The sequence below is a fragment of the Hakea prostrata genome, chromosome 5, assembly GCF_041222555.1.
Source record: "Hakea prostrata isolate BN-2017 chromosome 5, UWA_Hpros_2, whole genome shotgun sequence".
Taxonomy (NCBI): Eukaryota; Viridiplantae; Streptophyta; class Magnoliopsida; order Proteales; family Proteaceae; genus Hakea; species Hakea prostrata.
The window spans coordinates 39,762,059-39,781,918 of record NC_142604.1 but is presented as its reverse complement, the minus strand read 5'-3'; the positions used below and the strand labels follow the sequence as shown (position 1 = coordinate 39,781,918).

Here is a 19,860-nt window from a genome sequence, read left to right as displayed (position 1 = left end):
CAAAAGAAAATCGAGTGCAAAATAATAGATACCCAACAAAGAGATAATTGTAGAGTATAGTAGAAAATAACTCTACAAACCAATGCGGAAGGTAGATCGAATCTAAGATAATACAACTAAATAAACTACGGAAAGTAAATAAACAAAGAAGTCTAAGGGTCAATCAAGTCTTCCATCAGTTCTTCTTCTTCTTCTTCTTCTTCGATCTTCGTCTTCTTCACCTTGGGCTTATGCACTTGCATCTTTGGATCTTCATCTAACTCTCGATCCCAACGGCAAGCAAGACGGTGTCTACTACTATCAATATGAGCCATCAAAGTGGTCCATACCGGTGTATAGGTTGTACCACTGGTCACTTGCTTCTCCCACTGTGTCCGCAGCTGTATTATATAAGGAAGGGTCCGCCATACTAGTGCACGGGATCTCTTCTAAACTTGCGAAGTCATCTAAAAACATATTTGTTTGCAAAATAAAATAACCGCAAGCGCACAGTATCGTGTAGCTAATGGGTCAATCTCAGGGAGATATGCCACCTAGAATTCAACTTCTTAATAGTAATGCGAGAGTGGAATGATTCAATTTTTGTTAACTAATTACTTAAACTAAACCAACGATCCTAATCCATACATCTAATGCAATTGAATTGAAACGAAAAAAATAAAGCAAACATAACTAATGCATAAATAAAAGACAGGAAAAAAAATGCGAACAATAAAAATAAAAAGGAAATGCAGATGCAACACCACCCGTCACCAGAAGCAGAGGCACGACTGTAGGCTTGCTCGGTTATGTGGTCCAAGATGATGAATGAATAGGCAGACAGTAAATAACAGAAAGTAAATAACAAAGCAATAAAAGGACAAGGAAGCCTTAACCAAAGAGAGGCACGACTGTAGGCATCTCTGATCAAGGATCCAGGGGAAGGGAGAACAATAAATAATGTTGAAAGTAAATCCTAAATTAAGAATATGGAGGGGTAGATAGAAGCGGGAATGGAGGGGGGAGAGAAGACTATTGAAGAATCTTAATTACTTGCATCTTCCAAACAAAACTTGAATAAACGATTCGAATCTCAACCAACCCTAACAACCAGATCTAGAATAAACTAGATCTGCAATTGCTAGACCCAGAGAGAAAGCGAATCCTCAAACTTGAAACTTGAATTTGAACTTGAATTTGAACTTGAACTTGAAATTGCATTGATAAAACTAAAGGAACTACACTTGCATAAAAGAAAAATTACACAACTTCAATCTTCCTAAGCATTCAATCTAAAAACTAGAACTAGAGCCCACAAATTAATCAAAGAACTAGAGAAAACTAGAGCAAACTAAAGAGAATAGAAAGTGCAAGACTAAAGTAAACTGTAAGACTAATGTAAAACTAAAGAGAAAGTAAAGTGTGTACTAGACCTAAGAGGGAGGTAATATTTATAGAAGAAGGAGAATAATTTACAAGCAAAGAAATAAAATAATAATACTAATAATAATAATAATAATAACAACAAAAGAGTAAAATAGAAAAAGAAAACAAATAAAGAAAGAGCAAAATTAGTTAGAAATAAAGATAGAGAGAGAGGGAAAGTGGAGAAAAAGAATAAATAAATAAAAAATAAAACTTAAGATTGAGTTACACGTAGAGAAGGTGGAGAAGAAAGAGAAAGAGTGGAAGAAGGAAAGAAGGAAAGAAGGAAGAAAAATATATACATTTAGAAAAACGATTTTGGGTTAATTAAGGAAAAAGAATAAAATAAAATAATGAAAATAATAGAAAGTGGGAAGAGAGAGAAAAACTAATTAGATAAATAAATAAAATCTAACAAAATAAAATCTTCTAAAAAAAATAGAAAATCCTAATCTTTAACTACTTGTGGGCCCCATACAATTCTCAATTACAATAAAGAAAAATAAAATAAAAATCCTAATCTAATTTTACAAGATATTCTGGAGTTGGCCCATAATTGCATCTCTAGCCCATCATGCTCCAAATCAAGCCCACTTTCGCACTTGAGAATTTGAACGAACCTCTTGACATGTAAAATCGCATGTTTCATACCCAAAACTCCAAATATTCGCTTAAGTCCTGAAAATTCATAAAATCTGCAAAAACAACATAAAACCCAAGGTAGCTCCACACAAAGTGTTAAAAATGCATGTTTTATGCCCTAAGATTTCACACATAAATGTGCTCATCAGATTCCCCCACACTTAGACTAAGCTTGTCCTCAAGCAAGAATAAAAAAATGACATATGCAGAAAAGAAACTAATGCAACAACATAAAATCCTAACTCACTTTTGTAGGAATCACGGTTACACATAGCATGTGCAACAAGCCTTTAAACCACTAGTTTCGATCAAGTCACCTCGATTCCTGAGTTGGAGTGCCCTGTCTAGTTCCAAGAAATTCAACTTTTACTTTCTACTCTTTTTTCTTCTTTTTTTTCTTTTTTCTTCTTTTTTTTCTTTTCACTTCTTTTTGAACTTTTGTCATGCCATACAAAAGATTGATCTCAACCTCTAACCAAAGAAACAAGGACCCACAAAACCTATAGATGGTCCAACGCCTCAAGTTAAGGGCCTTTTATTTTTCTAAGGAAATTCTCATCTCAACATACATACAAGTAACCTTCCTCTCAACAGGGTTTTTATGTGTTCACAATGGGTACCAAAATCACTCTCATTTCACACATCATAGCAATTGAAATAGTATGTACACTAACCAAAAGCCAAGTTAAAATTCACAAAGAAGCCAAAGGTATTCCCCCCACACTTAAGTAATGCAATGTCCTCAATGCATGCATGAAAAGAAAGACAATGACAAGGCAAAAAGAGGGCATTACCTTGAAGTTTCTCAATCATCAGTGTAAAAAGGGCTCATAGAGATCTATGACCTCTACACTATCAACACTTGGCATTTCAAGGAAAGCCTTTAGACGTTGACCATTCACTTTGAAATTTTGATTAGAATGAGGATCAATTATTTTCACATCACCATGGTTAAAAACACGGTGAATAATAAATGGACCTTCCCATCTAGATAGCAATTTTCCTGGAAACAAATGCAGCCGAGTGTTGTACAACAAAACCCTATCACCAACAGAAAATGATTTCCTAACAATATGCTTATCATGAAAGGTTTTAGTTTTAGCCTTGTAAATTTTTGAGTTTTCATAGGCTTCATTTCTAAGTTCCTCCAACTCAGATAGTTGGAGGCGACGGTGGATACCTGCATCGTCAAGATCAAAATTCAATTTCTTGATTGCCTAGAAAGCCCGATGCTCCAATTCAACCGGTAGGTGACAAGCCTTACCATACACTAAGCGGTACGGAGATTGACCCAAATCCGTCTTATATGCAGTTATGTGGGGGCCATAAAGCATCAATCAAACAGTTCGACCAATCCTTACGAGTGGGATTGACTGTCTTTTCTAAAATCTGCTTAATCTGCCTATTGGAAACCTCTACCTGACCACTCGTTTGCGGATGGTATGCAGTAGCAAGCTTATGGGTGATTCTGTATTTTTTCATCAAGGCCTCAAAATGTCGATTACAGAAATGGTTGCCCCTATCACTAATCAAAGCACGAGGAGTGCCAAAACAAGAAAATATATTTTCCCTTAAGAATTTGACTACCACTTTGTGATCATTTGATTTACAAGCTATGGCCTCTATCCATTTGCTCACATAATTGACAGCCAACATAATATATAGATTCCCATAAGAATTAGGGAATGGTCCCATAAAATCAATACCCCAGACATCAAAAATTTCAACAATTAAAATCGGATTTAGGGGCATCATGTTCCTTTTGGTCACTCGACCAAGGGATTGACAAGCCTTGCAAGCTCTGCAAAAAGAAAAGGAATCCTTAAATATTGTAGGCCAATAGAACTCACATTGAAGCACTTTTTCTGCAGTTTTCCTAGGCCCAAAATGACCCCCACAGGCATGATCAAGGCAAAATGAAAGAACAGACATTTGTTCATGCTCAGGTACGCAACGCCTAATGATTTGATCTGCACCCATTTTAAACAAATATGGATCATCCCAGAAAAAATATTTCACTTGTGAATGGAATCGATATTTATCTTGGGAGGACCAATGGAATGGGGTTTCATCAGTCACAAGATAATTGACAATATCTGCATATCAAGGTATCATATTCACTGACAACAATTGCTCATCTGGAAATGTCTCTAGAATTGGATGCTTTTCCTTTCACAGTCTTCTTCCTGCACTCTAGATTTTCGGACCTACAATAGATTTTCGGGTTAGGGTTGTGAGCGATTTCACAAGCCATCCTAGTACAAAATTTTCTTAGGATTGAGATAATGAACACTGCTAGCAGTCCTCATCTATAGATAACCTGATAGACAAAATCTCATAAATGAAATGAGAAGGAACCAAAGATTGTAACCTAGTCCTATTCCAGAGTCCATTAACTGTACCATGCGTAACCCATTTTAAATCATTATCATTAAGAGGTTCAAAAGGAAGAGATCTTGTGGGGGATTGAGGGGATCCAAGGATCAAACCAAAAATGAGTACTACCCCCATTCCCCAATCTCCGTATAACCATAGATTTCAAAATTGGTAGAGTAGAGGTAATACTATTCCACACTCTTGACCCCTTTTCTTCCAAACTTGTGGGTCAAAACGAGAGGCGGTTGGGAAGTACCTTTAATTAACCTAGCCCACAAGGAAGAGGGTTCTAAGATTAGACGCCAAGAAAGCTTAAGGAATAAAGCTTGATTTTGAATTTGTGTTGATCTAAAACCTAACCCTCCCTGCCAAAGTGGTTTGAAAACATCTTTTTTCTTAATAAAAGAACCCCTCGTCTAATTCTTAGAATGCCCCCAACAAGAATCTATAAACAATAGAGTCAAGTTTTTGACGAACAGATTTTGGGATACAGAAACAACCCATCAGGAAAGAAGGAATGACAGAAAGTACCAACTTTACCAATACTTGCCTACCTGCATATGAGAGACACTTAGATTTCTAAGAAGCTGGACAAGAAGCCACCTTGTCTATCAAGAATTGAAAATCCTTGACACGGGATCGGGATTGAAAGAGACAAGTTCCCAAATATTTGCTTGAAAAGTCTATCTCAGGAACTCCTAGGGTTTGGCAGCAAGAAATATGGCCTTGAGGAGTTACATTAACACTTAAAAAACACCCACTCTTTTCATGATTAATGTTTTGACAAAATAAAGCAAGAGAATAAATCTAAGATAACTTTTATTGCTTCTAAATCTTGAGACATGGCTCTACAAAAAATAAATGCATCATCAGCAAAAAATAAGTGAGTTATCTGAAGGGAGGCTCGACCAATCTTAATGCCTCTAAAATATCCCAACTCCCTAATTGCAAGGAGCAGACGGGATACTCCTTCCATGACACATAAAAAAGATAAGAACTAAAGGGACAACCTTTTTAGAAGGCCCCTAAAAGGGTAAAACCAATCAAAAGGTGGACCCTGAAACTTACTAGAGAAAGAAAAAGACTTAACAAGTCTCTCTATAAGAGCTATCCAATTACTATAAAAACCTACAAAAGTTAATACGACCAAAAGAAAACTCCATTCAATACGATCACAGGCCTTTGCCAAATCTGCCCTATTTTCTTAGTTTTTTTTATTTTTTTTTTTAATGGAACACTTCATGAGCAATATATATATTACCAAAATTTGTCTTCTTGACACAAAAGCCTCTTGAAAAGAGAAATGATCCTGTTGAGAAAAGGTTTAATCATGTTGGCCAATAATTTTGCTACAATTTTAGAGCTATTGTTACATAAGCTAATACGCCTAAATTAAGAAACTTTGGCTGCATCTACTGACTTAGGAACGACAGCTATCAACATGTGATTTCATCCAAAAAGCAAAGCACTAGTTAAAAGAAAAAAGACCTGATGAGATTACAGATACCCCCACCCCACCACATCCCAAAAATTCTAAAAAATGAAACCATCAGGTCCAGACGCCTTATATGGATCAAGGGTTGAGACTTAAAAGTTGAAACCACATTAAAAACCTAAATCTCAGGAGGGATAGCAAGAGACTGCGATTCCCTTCAACTGAAATTACAGAATCAAAAAGACCCTGGTCATTAAAAATAGAATCAATCTTATCCTAATTAGCAACCTTGCGAACCTCACAAAACCCTATTTCCTTAAAAAATCGTAGAAAACTTTAATTTTAATTCTCTTCTTCAGTTACACTCTCAGAGAAATGGTTTAGCATGCAGGGAAGAAATATTTACCTCCATTTGTGAAACACCGCCATTGGCTAAAGAGGGATCTGCAGATCGGCGGTTTACATTTGGCACATCTTCTTGAGGGACGAGCGTTTAACCTTTTGAATTCATTGCGTGATTTTTTGTTTGTAAATTGTTTGAGTGGAGTCGTTCTTGTAGTTTCTTTTCATACGATTCTTTCTATTGGATGCTGTCTTGGATGGATTTCATTAGTTTGAAATATGATTAATCTGTTTTGTAGTTTTCTTTACTCGAGCTTCGGAAACTAAGAAGACTGAAATTGCTGAGGTTAAGAAAACACAAATTGATGATCAAGGCAAGCTTTCCTCCTCGGTCTCAGTCTTCATTCTTTTGTTCGTTATTCTTATATTCTCATATTATTTCTCCTCCTTCGGTCCCAACTTCTGGTTAACCTGTTCTGCTGTTCGTCACTGCTATAGACAGTAGAGTCATTATGCCTATAAAGCCAAACCCATCAATTAGATGTTTGCTTGTCTTTCGTCTTCTTAGGAAATTTCTGTCCTTAAAGTAGGAATTTGATGGAACTGGTAATGTATGTGAATGGGGCTACTTTATAACATTTAAATGTGAACAGGTGAATCATATAGTGATATTTTGTGGGGGAATTTAGGATTGTGCTTGTGCATTCCTTTTCAGCTTGATATGTCACACAATCTTTTGCTGTCATTGCAATAGCGAGGTTCATATAGTGATATTTTGTGGGGGAATTTAGGATATGTGCTTGTGCATTCCTTTTCAGCTTGATATGTCACACAATCTTTTGCTGTCATTGCAATAGCGAGGGATCAAAGGTAAGAGAATTGGATTCATTGACATCCAATGTTCAAAATTTTGAGCAAAATGGTGTTTGGTGAAGTATTGTGGTTTCTATGGACCCCAAAATGAAATCAGATTTGAAATACAAAGAATACAATATATCAACAACAATGACAACAACTTGCCTTATCCCATCTAAATGGGGTTGACTATATGGATCCTTGCCTTCCAATCAATTTTTTTTAGGCCATACTAGATACAAGGCCTAGGCCATGCATATCCTTTCTCACTATTTCTTCCTAAGGTTGTCTTAGGTCTTGCCCTAGCTCTTGTAGTTGATCTGAACTGAATCACTTCCCATATAGGGGCATCGAAAGGGCTTCACTGAACGCAACCATGCCACCTCAACCGGCTTTCTTGTAGCTTATGCATTGGAGCTGCTATTGACCAGCTCTGATAGGATCATTGCTTACCTTATCATTCCTTGTTTTTCCACTTATCCATTTTAGCATCCTCATTGTTGTTGTGCTAAGTTTATCTACATGATGCTTCTTAATAGCCTAACACTCCATGCCTTACACTATAGCTGGTCGTACAATGGTCCTATACAAATTTTCTTTGAGCTTTGAATGAATATGTCAATCAGATAAGACCCTGAAGGAACCTCTCCACTTCATCTAGGAAACATCATCCTCTACACGACCTTCTTTATTTATGGTTAATCCAAGTTTCGGAGCGAACTCCTGCTCCGCAAAAGCTTTTAGAGGGACTATTTCACTTTCGGGTGGGTACATAAGGTAATCACTTTATGGGAGAGGCAAATGTATTCAGCCTTATCCTCTGCATAGCACGAGGGGATGTTTCCTAGTTTCAATCCTGCAACTGGCAATTGGCAATTTGCAATAACCCAACTTAGTTGTTTTGCTAAGGCTCTCACTCTGAACAAAAGAATGAAGACTGAGACTGAGACTGAGACTGAGGAAAGCTTGCCTCGGATCATCAATTTGTGTTTTCTTAACCTCAGCAATTTCAGTCTTCTTAGTTTCCGAAGCTCGAGTAAAGAAAACTACAAAACAAATTAATCAAATTTCAACTACTAATGAAATCCATCCAAGACAACATCCAACAGCAATGAGGAAGATTTTTTAAAGCTTACAATGAGAAAATGAATGCCTATAGAAAGAATCGTATGAAAAGGACCTACAAGAACTGACTCCACTTAAACAATTTACAGACAAAAAATCACGCAATGAATTGGAAAGGTTAAACGCTCGTCCACTCAAGCAAGAAGATGTGCCAAATGTGAACCGCTGATCATCTGTAAATCCCTCTTTAGCTAATGGCGGTGTTTCATTAAGGTAACGAGAGGAAGAAGACGAGACTCCCGCTGATGAAAAGCTCAAAGCGAGAACCTGAAGATGAGAGAGCGTGGGAGAGTTAGACATCAAATGGAGGTAAATATTTCTTCCCTGCATACTAAACCATTTCTCTTGAAGATGAGAGTGTAACTGAAAAAGAGCTAGAGAGAATTAAAACTTTCTGCGATTTTTTAAGGAAATAGGGTTTTGTGCGGGTCGCAGGAGTATATTTCCGGATTTTTATTTGTGGCAGCAGCTGCTGGTTGCTGCCAACGGCTCTAATTGAGCCATGTCATCAAAATGGAAATCAACGGCTAAGATTTAAACAATGAAAGGTTATTGTAAATATTGATTTTCTTTCTCACACTTTAATTCTTAAAGTTTTACTAATTTACAATAACAGGTCCTTCATTCACCCGATACCCAAACCCTCTCTCTCTCTCGTTTTTTCTTCCCCACACCGACGATGTGATTTTGGAAGCATGATTCCGAGAAATCAGGGCACTCCGGTGGCATAACCCCGTCGTTGAAGGTCAGTAGTCATCAGCGATTCATCGTCTTCAAGAATGGTTGGATTTGGTGAGTTTCGATTGCATCTCTACATTTTTTAAAAATTTTCAGCAAGGAAATCCATTAAAATGGTAGGCATTCTACTCTCTACCTTTTCTAGGGCTTCGAATAATCTATGGTGTCTTCTCTGATCTCCTTCTGTTACATGGTTTCTATATCCATAGGCACTACCAAACCAGCAAACTGTTGATTACCCTAGCTTCAAGCTTTGATCGTCGGTGATGGTGGGGCAGGTATTAATGTGTTTGTCGTTTTTTCTTTTTCTTCTGTTTACAGATCGGTTTCCTTTTCTTCACTGTTTCTTCGTGTTCCCTGATTGATGTGTTTCAATGTATTTGTTTTTTCATTTTCCTATTTAGGTTTAGGTTCAACACTGATTGCATCTCTCTGATTAAGTAGAACTCTTTCTGATTGCATCTCTACATTTTCCTAGCTTTTTCTACTTCCCTATGCTGTATTAAACTAGAAAATTACTCATTTAATCGAGTTTGCTATTGATGGATCTCTGTCTCTTACTATGGATTTGCTTTCGAAGGAGTATGTATTCAAGAAGGCAGATTTGTAGTGTTCTTGTGAACTTTCTCTTCATTTTACTTCCAAGATTCCGCATACCATTACACCTCAAAATAATCCTACTTACCTGAAGCATGATTGACCCAATTTTGCCTTGAATTAGAAATTGGTAAAATGTAGCTGGCATATGAATTGATTCTCCTGTGTGTATTTCTTGCAAGAAATTGGCCTTTTCAGTTGGACCTTATACATAGAAGACCTATGTTTTGTTGCACTTGTTACTCTTGCTTTGGTTTCATCAATGCCAACATTTACTAATATAATAGGAGTTATTTTTCCTTCTATCAAACCATGCTATAGAGTAAGATATTGTCAGTGCTTAACTTAGGTGAGCTCAATGATTAAGCATTATGATAAGTGAAATGTTTGAGTTTCTTTTTGATAGATAATATGTGTCTATGTGGAACAACAACGAGACTTTTCCTAATTAAATGGGGTGGGTTATTTGGATCCTTGCATTCCAATAAGTTTTATTTGAAGTTGTACTAATTACTAGCCCTAATCTATGCATAGGCTTTCTCACCACTTCTCTTAATGTTATCTTAGATCTACGCCTAGTTACTAGTCCTAATCTATGCAGCTTTGTGCAATCTTGTTCCATTTGATTTTATACTCATATATCTTATTTATTAGTTTTTATGCATTTTTCTTTTACGGTCAAGGCTTATCATCTTCAAATACTTGGGGGAAAAGAAGATAAGTGAAGGATGTTGAATGTCAAAATGGATGGAGTTGCCAAAACTAAGCCTAAAATCGGCATGCAATTTAATTTTAAAGAAAATGGTTATCAGTTCTACAATTCTTATGGTTGTATGATGGGCTTTAGTATTAAGAGACAATATGCACATAAAAGTGCAGATGATAGCTCAAAGCTAACATCTTGGAGGTTTGCATGCTCGAAACAGGGTTTGAAAATGGGAGATAAGCGTGACAGACCTACAGTCAAGAATCCAAGAGGGGAGACAAGGAATGATTATGAAGCTCGTATAAGGATCAAGTATATGAAAAATGGGAAGTATGAAGGCTTCGATTTTGTTGAAGCTCATAATCATGAGTTGCACACTCCATCTACCACTCACATGATGCGTTCACAATGTAAAATCTCAGAGGCACAAGCATATGAAATTGAGTTGGCTAATAAAGCTGGGATTAGAACCAAGGACATGATTGTATACATGGGTGTACAGGCTGGTGGAAATCATAACATTGGTTATATTCCCATAGATCATTAGAATTATTTACAGACCAGCCGGCATAAAGGAGAATTGCATTATGGTAAAGTGGGGAGCATGCTTCGTTATTTTGGAAATGAAGTTAGGGCTAATCCATCATTTTTTTATATGGTGCAATTGGATGTAGATGAGTTGATTACAAACATATGTTGGGCTGATGCGAAGATGTTAATTGATTATGCACTTTTCGGTGATGTTACCTTTGATACAACATTCTATACCAATAAGGAAAACATGCCTTTTGGTATTTTTTTCCGGTTTTAATCATCACAAAGAAGTAGTTGTATTTGGTGCAGCTCTTTTGTATAATGAGACAGCGGAATCCTTTCAGTGGTTATTCAACACATTTTTGGAAACTCATGCACAAAAAGAGCCCAAAACAATTTTTACCGATCAAGATGCCGCCATGATATTGGCAATCTCTAAGGTTTTTAGTGGAACATTTCATGGTTTATGTTTATGGCACCTAATGCAAAATGCAATCAAGCATTTAGGGAACTTAAGAAATGATGTAACAAGTTTACTACCAATAGTTCAAAGTGTATGTATGAGTATGAGGAGGAAGTGGATTTTGAGACTACATAGAGAAATTCCTTCAGCTCGTACTATATTGTTGGAGATAATTCATGGTTGGATCATGCTTACAAACTAAAACACAATGGGCAAGGTGTTACATGAAATATACATTCACAGGAGGAATGCGGAGTACACAATTGAGTGAAAGCTTAAATGCTGACATGAAAGAGCACACAAAGTGTACTATGCACATTATACACTTTCTAGAACAATTTGGAAGAATAGTAGAATCAAAGCGTGAAAATGAATTGAATGCCGAATTTAATGCCCGAAATAAGAGACCAAAGAATAAGCATGAACTTTCTCCTATTATGTGTCAGGAAACAACATTGTACACTCCCAAAATATTTGACATCTTCCAAATTGAGTATGACTGGGTGTCTATGTGCTAAATAAAACACCGGATTGAATGTACAAAAGTGCGGGAATATGTTGTTAGGATATAAAAGACAGAGAAGGAATATCAAGTAAAATGCAATCCACAGGTTTTCACTGTTGAATGTAGCTGCAAAAAGTTTGAATCAATAAGCATACTATGTTGTCATGTGTTGAAGGTGTTAGACAAATTAGACATTAAGTTTATTCTTGAAGCATACATTTTGAGTCGATGGACACGTACTGCTAGAAATATGTCATCAACATATAACAAAGAAAAACAAGTTGAAGAAGATGTGACCTTAGATCATACGAAGTGTTATACTTTTGTTTGTCGCACCTTTGTAAGGATTGCATCACAAGCATCTAGATCGGTAGAGGGTTTTGAATATGTGAAAAGTATAGCTCATGATATCTGTCAACATTTGGACACTCTTGCTTTGTCTACCCTTTATTCAAAGGAAGAGGAGTTCCTAGATAAGATTCCTAATGTGAATGTTTTTAAAGGATTCAAAAGGAAAATGATGAAGAAATTTGAGGGTTCCAATAGCAATGTTAGCAAGAGAATTAAAAGTGTGTTGGAAAAGAAAAAGAGGAAAGGCCAAAAGGCAATGAGTCATGGTCCCTCAAATTTGGGCAACCATCCAAGTGGTCTTGTAATGGTAAACTATTCTCACTTTCAAGTAATTGGTTGTATTTAGACTCTTAAGTATTCACGTTTTTCATTTTAACTCTATTCTACTCATATTATAAGAGCATGGAACACCTAATTTTGTCATACTGACCATCCATTCATCTCAAACATCTGAGACTCAGGTATATTTCTTATTTAAAGAGGGAACTGTATTAGATGGCATAAATGACTTAAAATATGATGCATCATTTTTTTAGGGTAATATTCTTTATCTCAGCCTGCTGAACAGGTGAGTAGCGGCTTCTGTTTCTTTGCTGCAGGTACATGGGTATTAAACAACTTTAAGATGGCTTATTGTAATTTTAAATGTAAAGGCTTGATATTGTTTGTTTGTTGCTTATGTGCAGATAACCTTTGAAGGGCTAATGAGTGGTGTCTTTTTGTTTTTTGAAACCTTATATGGAGAGCAGCACCTTAGTGGCTGCTTTTGTTTGAATCTTTCTCTTGAGTTTTGACTTTCCCATAGCTGATTATTGCCTTTTTATCTATACCAGGTATGGCATATTGGCATGCTAATGGCTTCCCCTTGGTGACTTTTGCCTTTATATCTAAACCAACTTTTGTGTGTTGAGTGTGTGTGTGTAGATAAACCAGATTTTTGTGACTTCACTTTGATGACTTCCCCTCATGACTAGTGTTCAAGCTTATGTCAGTGCACTTCCCCTCATGTTTTAGGGTCTATCAATTTCATCTGATTACTGGTTAGTTCAGTGCTATAAATCTCTATGTTATCCCTCATTTGGTTTATTAGTTTCTTAACTCTTTGGTAGTGATGGCTTTTCCAATCCTACAAACCCTTTTTATCTTTTGTGGTTTAGCTATGTCTCTAAATTATGGTATATGAGATGAAGATTTCATGAAAGCTAACTGCTCCAAGTGAAGCATCACAATGTAGATTTCAGTCTTTGAGTTCATTCCAGTAAGAAAGCCTGAATCTCAGGATATTTACGAAAACCAGAATAGCATGGAAGATCAATTCACTCTGTCCCAGTTCCAACAGAAGAAAACGACCGAAATTGCGAAACGGCAAATGCGCAAAAAACGAAACGAAACAATATCGGAAAAGTATCAAATTCCGGAGACGACCACAACCGAAACGACCACACAACCATTCCAACGTTCCAGTTGGATTCTATCCCATCACCAACACCCTCGCCCAAACACCACGCCAAGCCCCAAACACCCCAAGACACAACACAAGGAAACCAAGAACAAAAAGGAAGCATGCCAGCCAAACCCCTTTAGTTGCAGCCAAAGATCGATGCCGAAAAAATATGTAGCCAGGACAGATCTATAATGGTTTTAAACTATCTATTATTGCTACCATTTTCATTTTATTATAATAATTATCAAAATAGATTAAGAAAGATAGGCTTAGCATAAGAGACACCAACGACAGCGGCAATTGTGACTGTGTAAGAACCACACCAAACAACAGAGGTGACAGCAGAGCCGGCACGGACGATTGAGTATACGAAGATAAATTCAAGTTGTCAAAACGTCCAGGTTTATTAGCTGAAAAGGTAGTACAAGACCAAATATTGGTCCGGGCGATGAAGTCGAAGGCCGGATCACCTGCGATTCGGTCAATTTCTTCCTTGCTCTGAAGTACCAAATATCCCCTTCATTCTCATTCTTCATGTTCTGCAGCAGTTAATGTCACTGTTATATGATTTCTTGTGCTTGTTCTTCCCTGTTTTCTTTAGCATTTTTATACAAGAAAGAAACCCAGCAGGAGAAAGGCAAAGCTGTTACGGGTCAAAAAAATATATTCTGCTCCTCCGGCTTCACTTTCTTCTCTTAACCATTTGCAGGTCAGTCTAGAAAACCCTTTCTCTTTTTCTCCTTTTCTTTACTGCTCAGATGTACTGAATACTCCATAGTCCAGGTCTGCAGCATTTTTTACCGATATATTACTGTCTCTCTCTTCTTCTTCTGTAGTTCATCCTTTGAGAACTATAATGCACTGAGTTGATGTAAATATCTTTGATATTTGAACAAGTAGTTGCAGATGAACCAAAGATTAATAGAAGCTAGTGAGTGTTTCTGAACCACTATTATTCTTCTGGTTGTATTATTTGTCTGTTGCCAGTTTCAGTTCATTCTTGGTTGTTTTCTTGAATTATTGTATATGAATGTAATAATCATGCCCCTTTAATTTATTTGAAGCTGTAAGCAAAAGAGGGCAACCAACAATCGGTTTCAAGCACCTCACCAACAGTACTCTTCTGTAATGGAGCAGGCTATGGAGGTTCAATCAAACCTAGAACCCGGAAATTTATGCATTGGTCTCATGTTACCCGGGGCTTTTGGCTGGTGAGGTCAAAACACCTTCTTTAATGCATAAATTCAATGAATAAGGGTGAATCTTGCTTGTCTAATTATGGCAGCATTTGTTTCTGTTATAGGGACTTCCTACTGGATTCTGCAAGCTGAACTTACCTAAAAAAGATTGTTGCCTTACCTTAGTAGATGATCATGGGAAAGAGCACAAAACAAAATATGGAAGGACTATGCTTGACAAGAAAAGTGGCCTTATAAAAGTATGCTCTTGTTACTAAATTACTTTTTTGTCCTTACTTTGGTGTTCCTTTAAATCTCCATCCATACTTTTCAATTTGAAATACGTTTGTCTTGCTTTGGAAAATTAGTTAATGAATGGGTTGTTGGTTGCAGATGGAGGTCTAACTTATTAGTAAAAACAATAAAGCATTATCGAACCACACAATTTCTCTGTTGTCTAAAAACCTAATATCAATTATAGTGTATGATGTCCTTGTTGTTTCAGGTTGTAGTTTGTCTATGTCAAGGTCTTTATTGAATCCCATATTCATAGTACAATTGGAGAAGAGATACAAAATTCTGTTTGTTAGGTTGGGTGTTAGATAGATGTCAATGTGTACATCCATGAGATGGTCCACAGCTCAGATTTAAATACACTGGGCTCTACCACTAGCTGTCTTTTGATATATACAAGCTAGGCTGGTTCAAAAATAAACTAATACTGAGGGTCCTGACATGTTGGCATGCATGCATCTCACATGAGGTTGTATATAATTATAGTTCACATTTTCAATCACATCAATCAAAATGACCTTAGGTGAAAGTGGTGAGGAAAGACATGCCTAGGTTAGGCACTGTATCATGTACGACCAAGAGTATAGTTGTCTCAAGGGCAAGGATTCATTGCCCATCCCAATTAGTTGGACATCCTTCAAGGTATCTTCATTTTGTTGAAGCAACTTAACCTGCTGTCCAGATGGGATTTGGGTTTCAGATTGGGTTCGCATGATGCAATAATTATGCGGCATGGTCTTGGACTGTTCTGAATCTGTTTTTGAACACAGATCATGATGAGCTGGGTCCAATTTAGTTATAGGTTTTTTGATTATTTTAATTTCATTTACTGTGTCTATGTACATGATACACATACATGAAGCAAACAGCAATAACAATGGGCGGTGAATGACAAAAATCATACGCTATATACATTCAACTTAGCAATGACATTCAACTTAGTAATGTTCAATTGGATGCTATGGGGATTTGAAACCAGGCGACACTTAAGAGGTTAGAAAAATGAATACTGTTCAGATTTAGGGGACGCTCTTAGTGAAACAGCTTCCTTGACATTGTAGTTCAGTTCATTAACTTCATTGAACAATGCAAAATTATTGGAGATTACAAGGACAAAGGAGAAGGACCAGGGGGTGGGGATACAGAAATTCTGGACAGAAAAGAAAACACAGAGAGCTGCATTAGAAGAAATAGGAAAGCAGGGTTTAGGAGAAAACAAGAAGAAGATAGAACAAATAATGGTGGCAAGAAGAAGAAAAAGTAGAAAGAAGAGTAATCAAGTGTGAGAGGAACTATTCTTCATTAGCTTTATGTTTCTACTGATAAGCATTAAAAGAGGGAACAGGGCAAACCATGGGGGAGGGTGAATGGTCACAAGAGGTATCTAAAGCCTATTAAGTAAATCATGGGGAAGAAGGGAATGGGCTGATTACAAGACATCTTGTAGGGGGAAAAGAAAAAGTCACCCTACCCTTGCAGCCTTACCCCAGCAATTTTGTTGAGAGGCTCCCGCACAAGCAGAGTCCCTTTTTTTTGTTTTGGGGGGGGGGTGCAAGTTTTCTATGCAGTCTGCCCCAGCAATTTTGCTCAGAGGCTTTTTCGATGCCTTGACCTCAGGTTACAAGTGTTGGTCCTCAGGGTGTGCTCTAGCAATACGATAGCCACAGAACTCATCAACAATCCACAGAGACACAGTGGATAATGATCTCTATGATGTCTCCTCTGGTAAACACGGAATCCTTGATCAAATGGGATGACGTCCTTGCCCATTTTCCCACACACCCATGTCCAACACTCTTGATAGCTTATTATTTGCAAGTAATCTGTTACTCTATTTGATTTGATTTTTAGTTTCTAAACTGGTATTTGTATCTTTCTTGTTCCCTCTTTTCCTTAATGAGGTTTTAGTTTTGAAAATAATTTCCCTCATCATTTTTGCAATATGCTCATTTAGGTTGATTTAGACTGCATTCAACAGTTTATTTGTTTACTTTACAGATGAAGTTTTTGTGATTTTTCATTTATTAGAAAACTTGCGTCAAAAAGGGTTCTATGCTACTATTTTTTTTGGGATTGTAAGAGTTTAAAAGAGCAGACGCAAGAGAGGAAACAGAAAGTAGATTAGAAATGCAGAAATAAAAGTCTAAGTCACAATGGTGCCTGGTGGCATGAGTCTGTCATAGGTTCTTGTTCTGATTGAATCAGGTTGTGTTATCTGGATTATGGTAATTGGGTGGTTGGAATCTGAAACATACACACTGAGTTGAATTAGTAAACCCTAAAATGAAAGAAAAAGGGTTTCGACACTTGAGTGGCACCATTTAAAAAAAAAATTCTTTAGAGCATGTTATGTATATATTTATTATAAAGTTGACGTTTTGTTTTGACTAAACTTATCAAATTAAATTGGAAATGAATTAACTTAAAACGTCATATTACATTGTCAATTCTCTATGCTGAACCAAAATATTCCAAAGGGAGACATTCTGCTGCTCTGTACATGTACAGTCTTTTGCCTTGTTGGAGGGCTATTAGTTGATATGCATTTTTTTTTTACCCCCTTGGGTTGTGGAGATCATGTTAGACATTTTATAGGAGGTGGTGCTACAGTAATCTGGGTCTTGGGAGGAGTGCGGACATGCAATTTTGCCAAAGAACTGGTTGTTTTGCTAGCTTTTTCCCTATTCCAAAACAGCAAGTATTTGTTAAAAATATGAAAATTAAAAACAAAGGTTTATAATTAGAGTCAATGCATTGACAGGGCTTGTGTTTGTGTTTTGTGCAGGCAGTTTGAACCCAGGTAAAGGAGGAAAGTTAGCGTGTTTGGTTGGCTGCTGTCTTTTTTAAATTTTTTAGTGATGTCTTCTTGGATGAATCATTTAATTTATCATTTTCATGAGTGTCTTAACTTAGTTGTCCAGACAACGTGTACATCCAAGCCCGTCTCTCTTACCTTGTTTACTGGTGCTGTCTAGGTCACCAATATTAGGTCTTCTTGCCCTGTTTGTGTTGCCATGGATTTTTAGTTCCTTAACCACCATGGTTCACCTGGGCACTGTGACAGCTATTTTATCTTTGGCATCTTTTAGTTTGACTTGCTAATCCAAAATTAAATGAACAGATCATTGCCTTGTCCAAGTAATTGTCCCTGTCTAACTCTGCTTGTGGGGAAGCCTCCATGTAATAACAATTTGAACTGCTCCTGCTTAATTTATCTCTACTTTCTGCATCTTATTTACTTCTTGACTTCCAGTTGTCATTGTGCTTGAGCTAATTTCTATTGCTTGATGTGCTGATATCATATTTCTTTTTAGTTGATTCTTAATTAATTGTACCCAGCATCTCATAATGCATACATTTTCATCCCTTGTTTTAGGATGCTAAGTGGAAGATCCATAAACCTGTGAAAGGAACTTTGAGACTCGAAATTGAAAAGCTTCAGGCTTCCCAGCTAGACCTGGACAGTTTCTCTTGAAATTAGTTGGATGAAGGAAACACCATTTCACGGGGTCAACAGATTGCTGCGGGAACATTTTTTCTTTGACAATGGAAGTCGAAGTGAGATACGTGGTTTCCCAGTCTCCGGCTATTGGTTCACTTCTTCATATGTACAGTTTCTAATATGACGACTTTATACTGCAGATGCCAGCAGTTGTAAAAATAGACGAACTTTCGTCTTGCTCAGTACAACTTTTTTGCAGTTTTATCGGTCATGTCTCAGATTTCTTTGGATGTGGTTGAGCATTGAGACTTAATGGCTTTTTACCCACTGACCCCAGCAAAATTGGAGTAATCAGATGCTATTCTAACATCTATCCCGGGCATATGCACGTTTTATGCTATTTTAAAACCCTTCAATTCAATTCCACTTGAGCTACTGGGAGAGAAAAATAAACAATCTGGCCAAAAGCCTGGGAATAAGCCTGCGGCCAACATATTTGACTCCACAGAGGACACAACTTGTTGAGTTGAGTAGCAAAAGATATTTAATTTAAGATTCTGACTATCACTTCCGGATTTCCAGTACAAAAAAAACATGGTTTTCTTTAGTGATAATTATTGTTGTCCCTTGTAGTTTGATTTTATTATTAATAAAACTTTGTTCTTTACGAAATTACGAAATTACTGTTGCCCCCTTCCTTATAATGGTATTAAGTTGCCGTTAAGTTTGAATATGTAATGTCTAATTTGCCCTTCATTAAAATTAAGAAATCAAAAGACGATGTTATCCCATTTATAAAACCACATTAATTGTCAATTTTACTCTAAACTTCATTTATTTTGAATTAATGAAATGGGCAAAATCCAAATCCAATTTGGTCTCCACATTCACAAAACTGCATCTATTTTGAATTAAAGAAATGAGCAAAATTCAAATTCGATTTGGTTTCCCACCTTCACTAAACTTCATTTATTTTGAATTAAATAAATGAACAAAATCCAAATCCAATTTGGTTTCCCACCCTCACTAAACTTCATTTATTTAAAAAAAAAATTTAGGAGATATTCAGTTTCCAATTTGAGTTGAATTCGATTTTCCTTCCTCTTCTGTTTCTATTTGAGTTTTATTCAATCATTATTTCTTTATTTAGTTTTTTTTATTTTTTATTTTAGAATAAAACGGATTATAGTTATTTTTTGTCCACATTGAATTAAAGGTACTACTGTAACTTGACAAAAGGGTAAATAAGTAAAGAGATAAGTATAAGGGTGTTTTGGAATTTTTGAGAAAATATAAAGATGCCACATCATCAGTTAACTAACGGAACTTAACGGTAGGGGGCAATAGTAATTATAGACAAAGTTGAAGGTTGGATTAATAATTTTGTGAAGTATAGGGGATACAATAGTAATAAAATCAAAGTACAGTG

At 36.5% G+C, this 19,860-nt stretch overlaps 1 long non-coding RNA gene across 7 annotated transcripts; it reads left to right on the top strand.

The window, feature by feature from the left end:
- The first annotated feature begins 6,201 nt into the window (after positions 1-6,201).
- LOC149015962 (uncharacterized) lies at positions 6,202-18,760 on the top strand. 7 transcript variants are annotated; one of them, XR_016173603.1, is made up of 7 exons: positions 6,202-6,381; positions 6,499-9,195; positions 14,119-14,226; positions 14,354-14,448; positions 14,582-14,728; positions 14,821-14,955; positions 18,366-18,760. It is a non-coding gene; the product is annotated as an uncharacterized LOC149015962 (long non-coding RNA). The 7 variants fall into 7 exon arrangements; XR_016173602.1 differs by having other exon boundaries at positions 6,202-6,573; positions 8,269-9,195; XR_016173601.1 differs by having other exon boundaries at positions 6,202-8,488; positions 8,796-9,195.
- Positions 18,761-19,860: the final 1,100 nt, after the last annotated feature.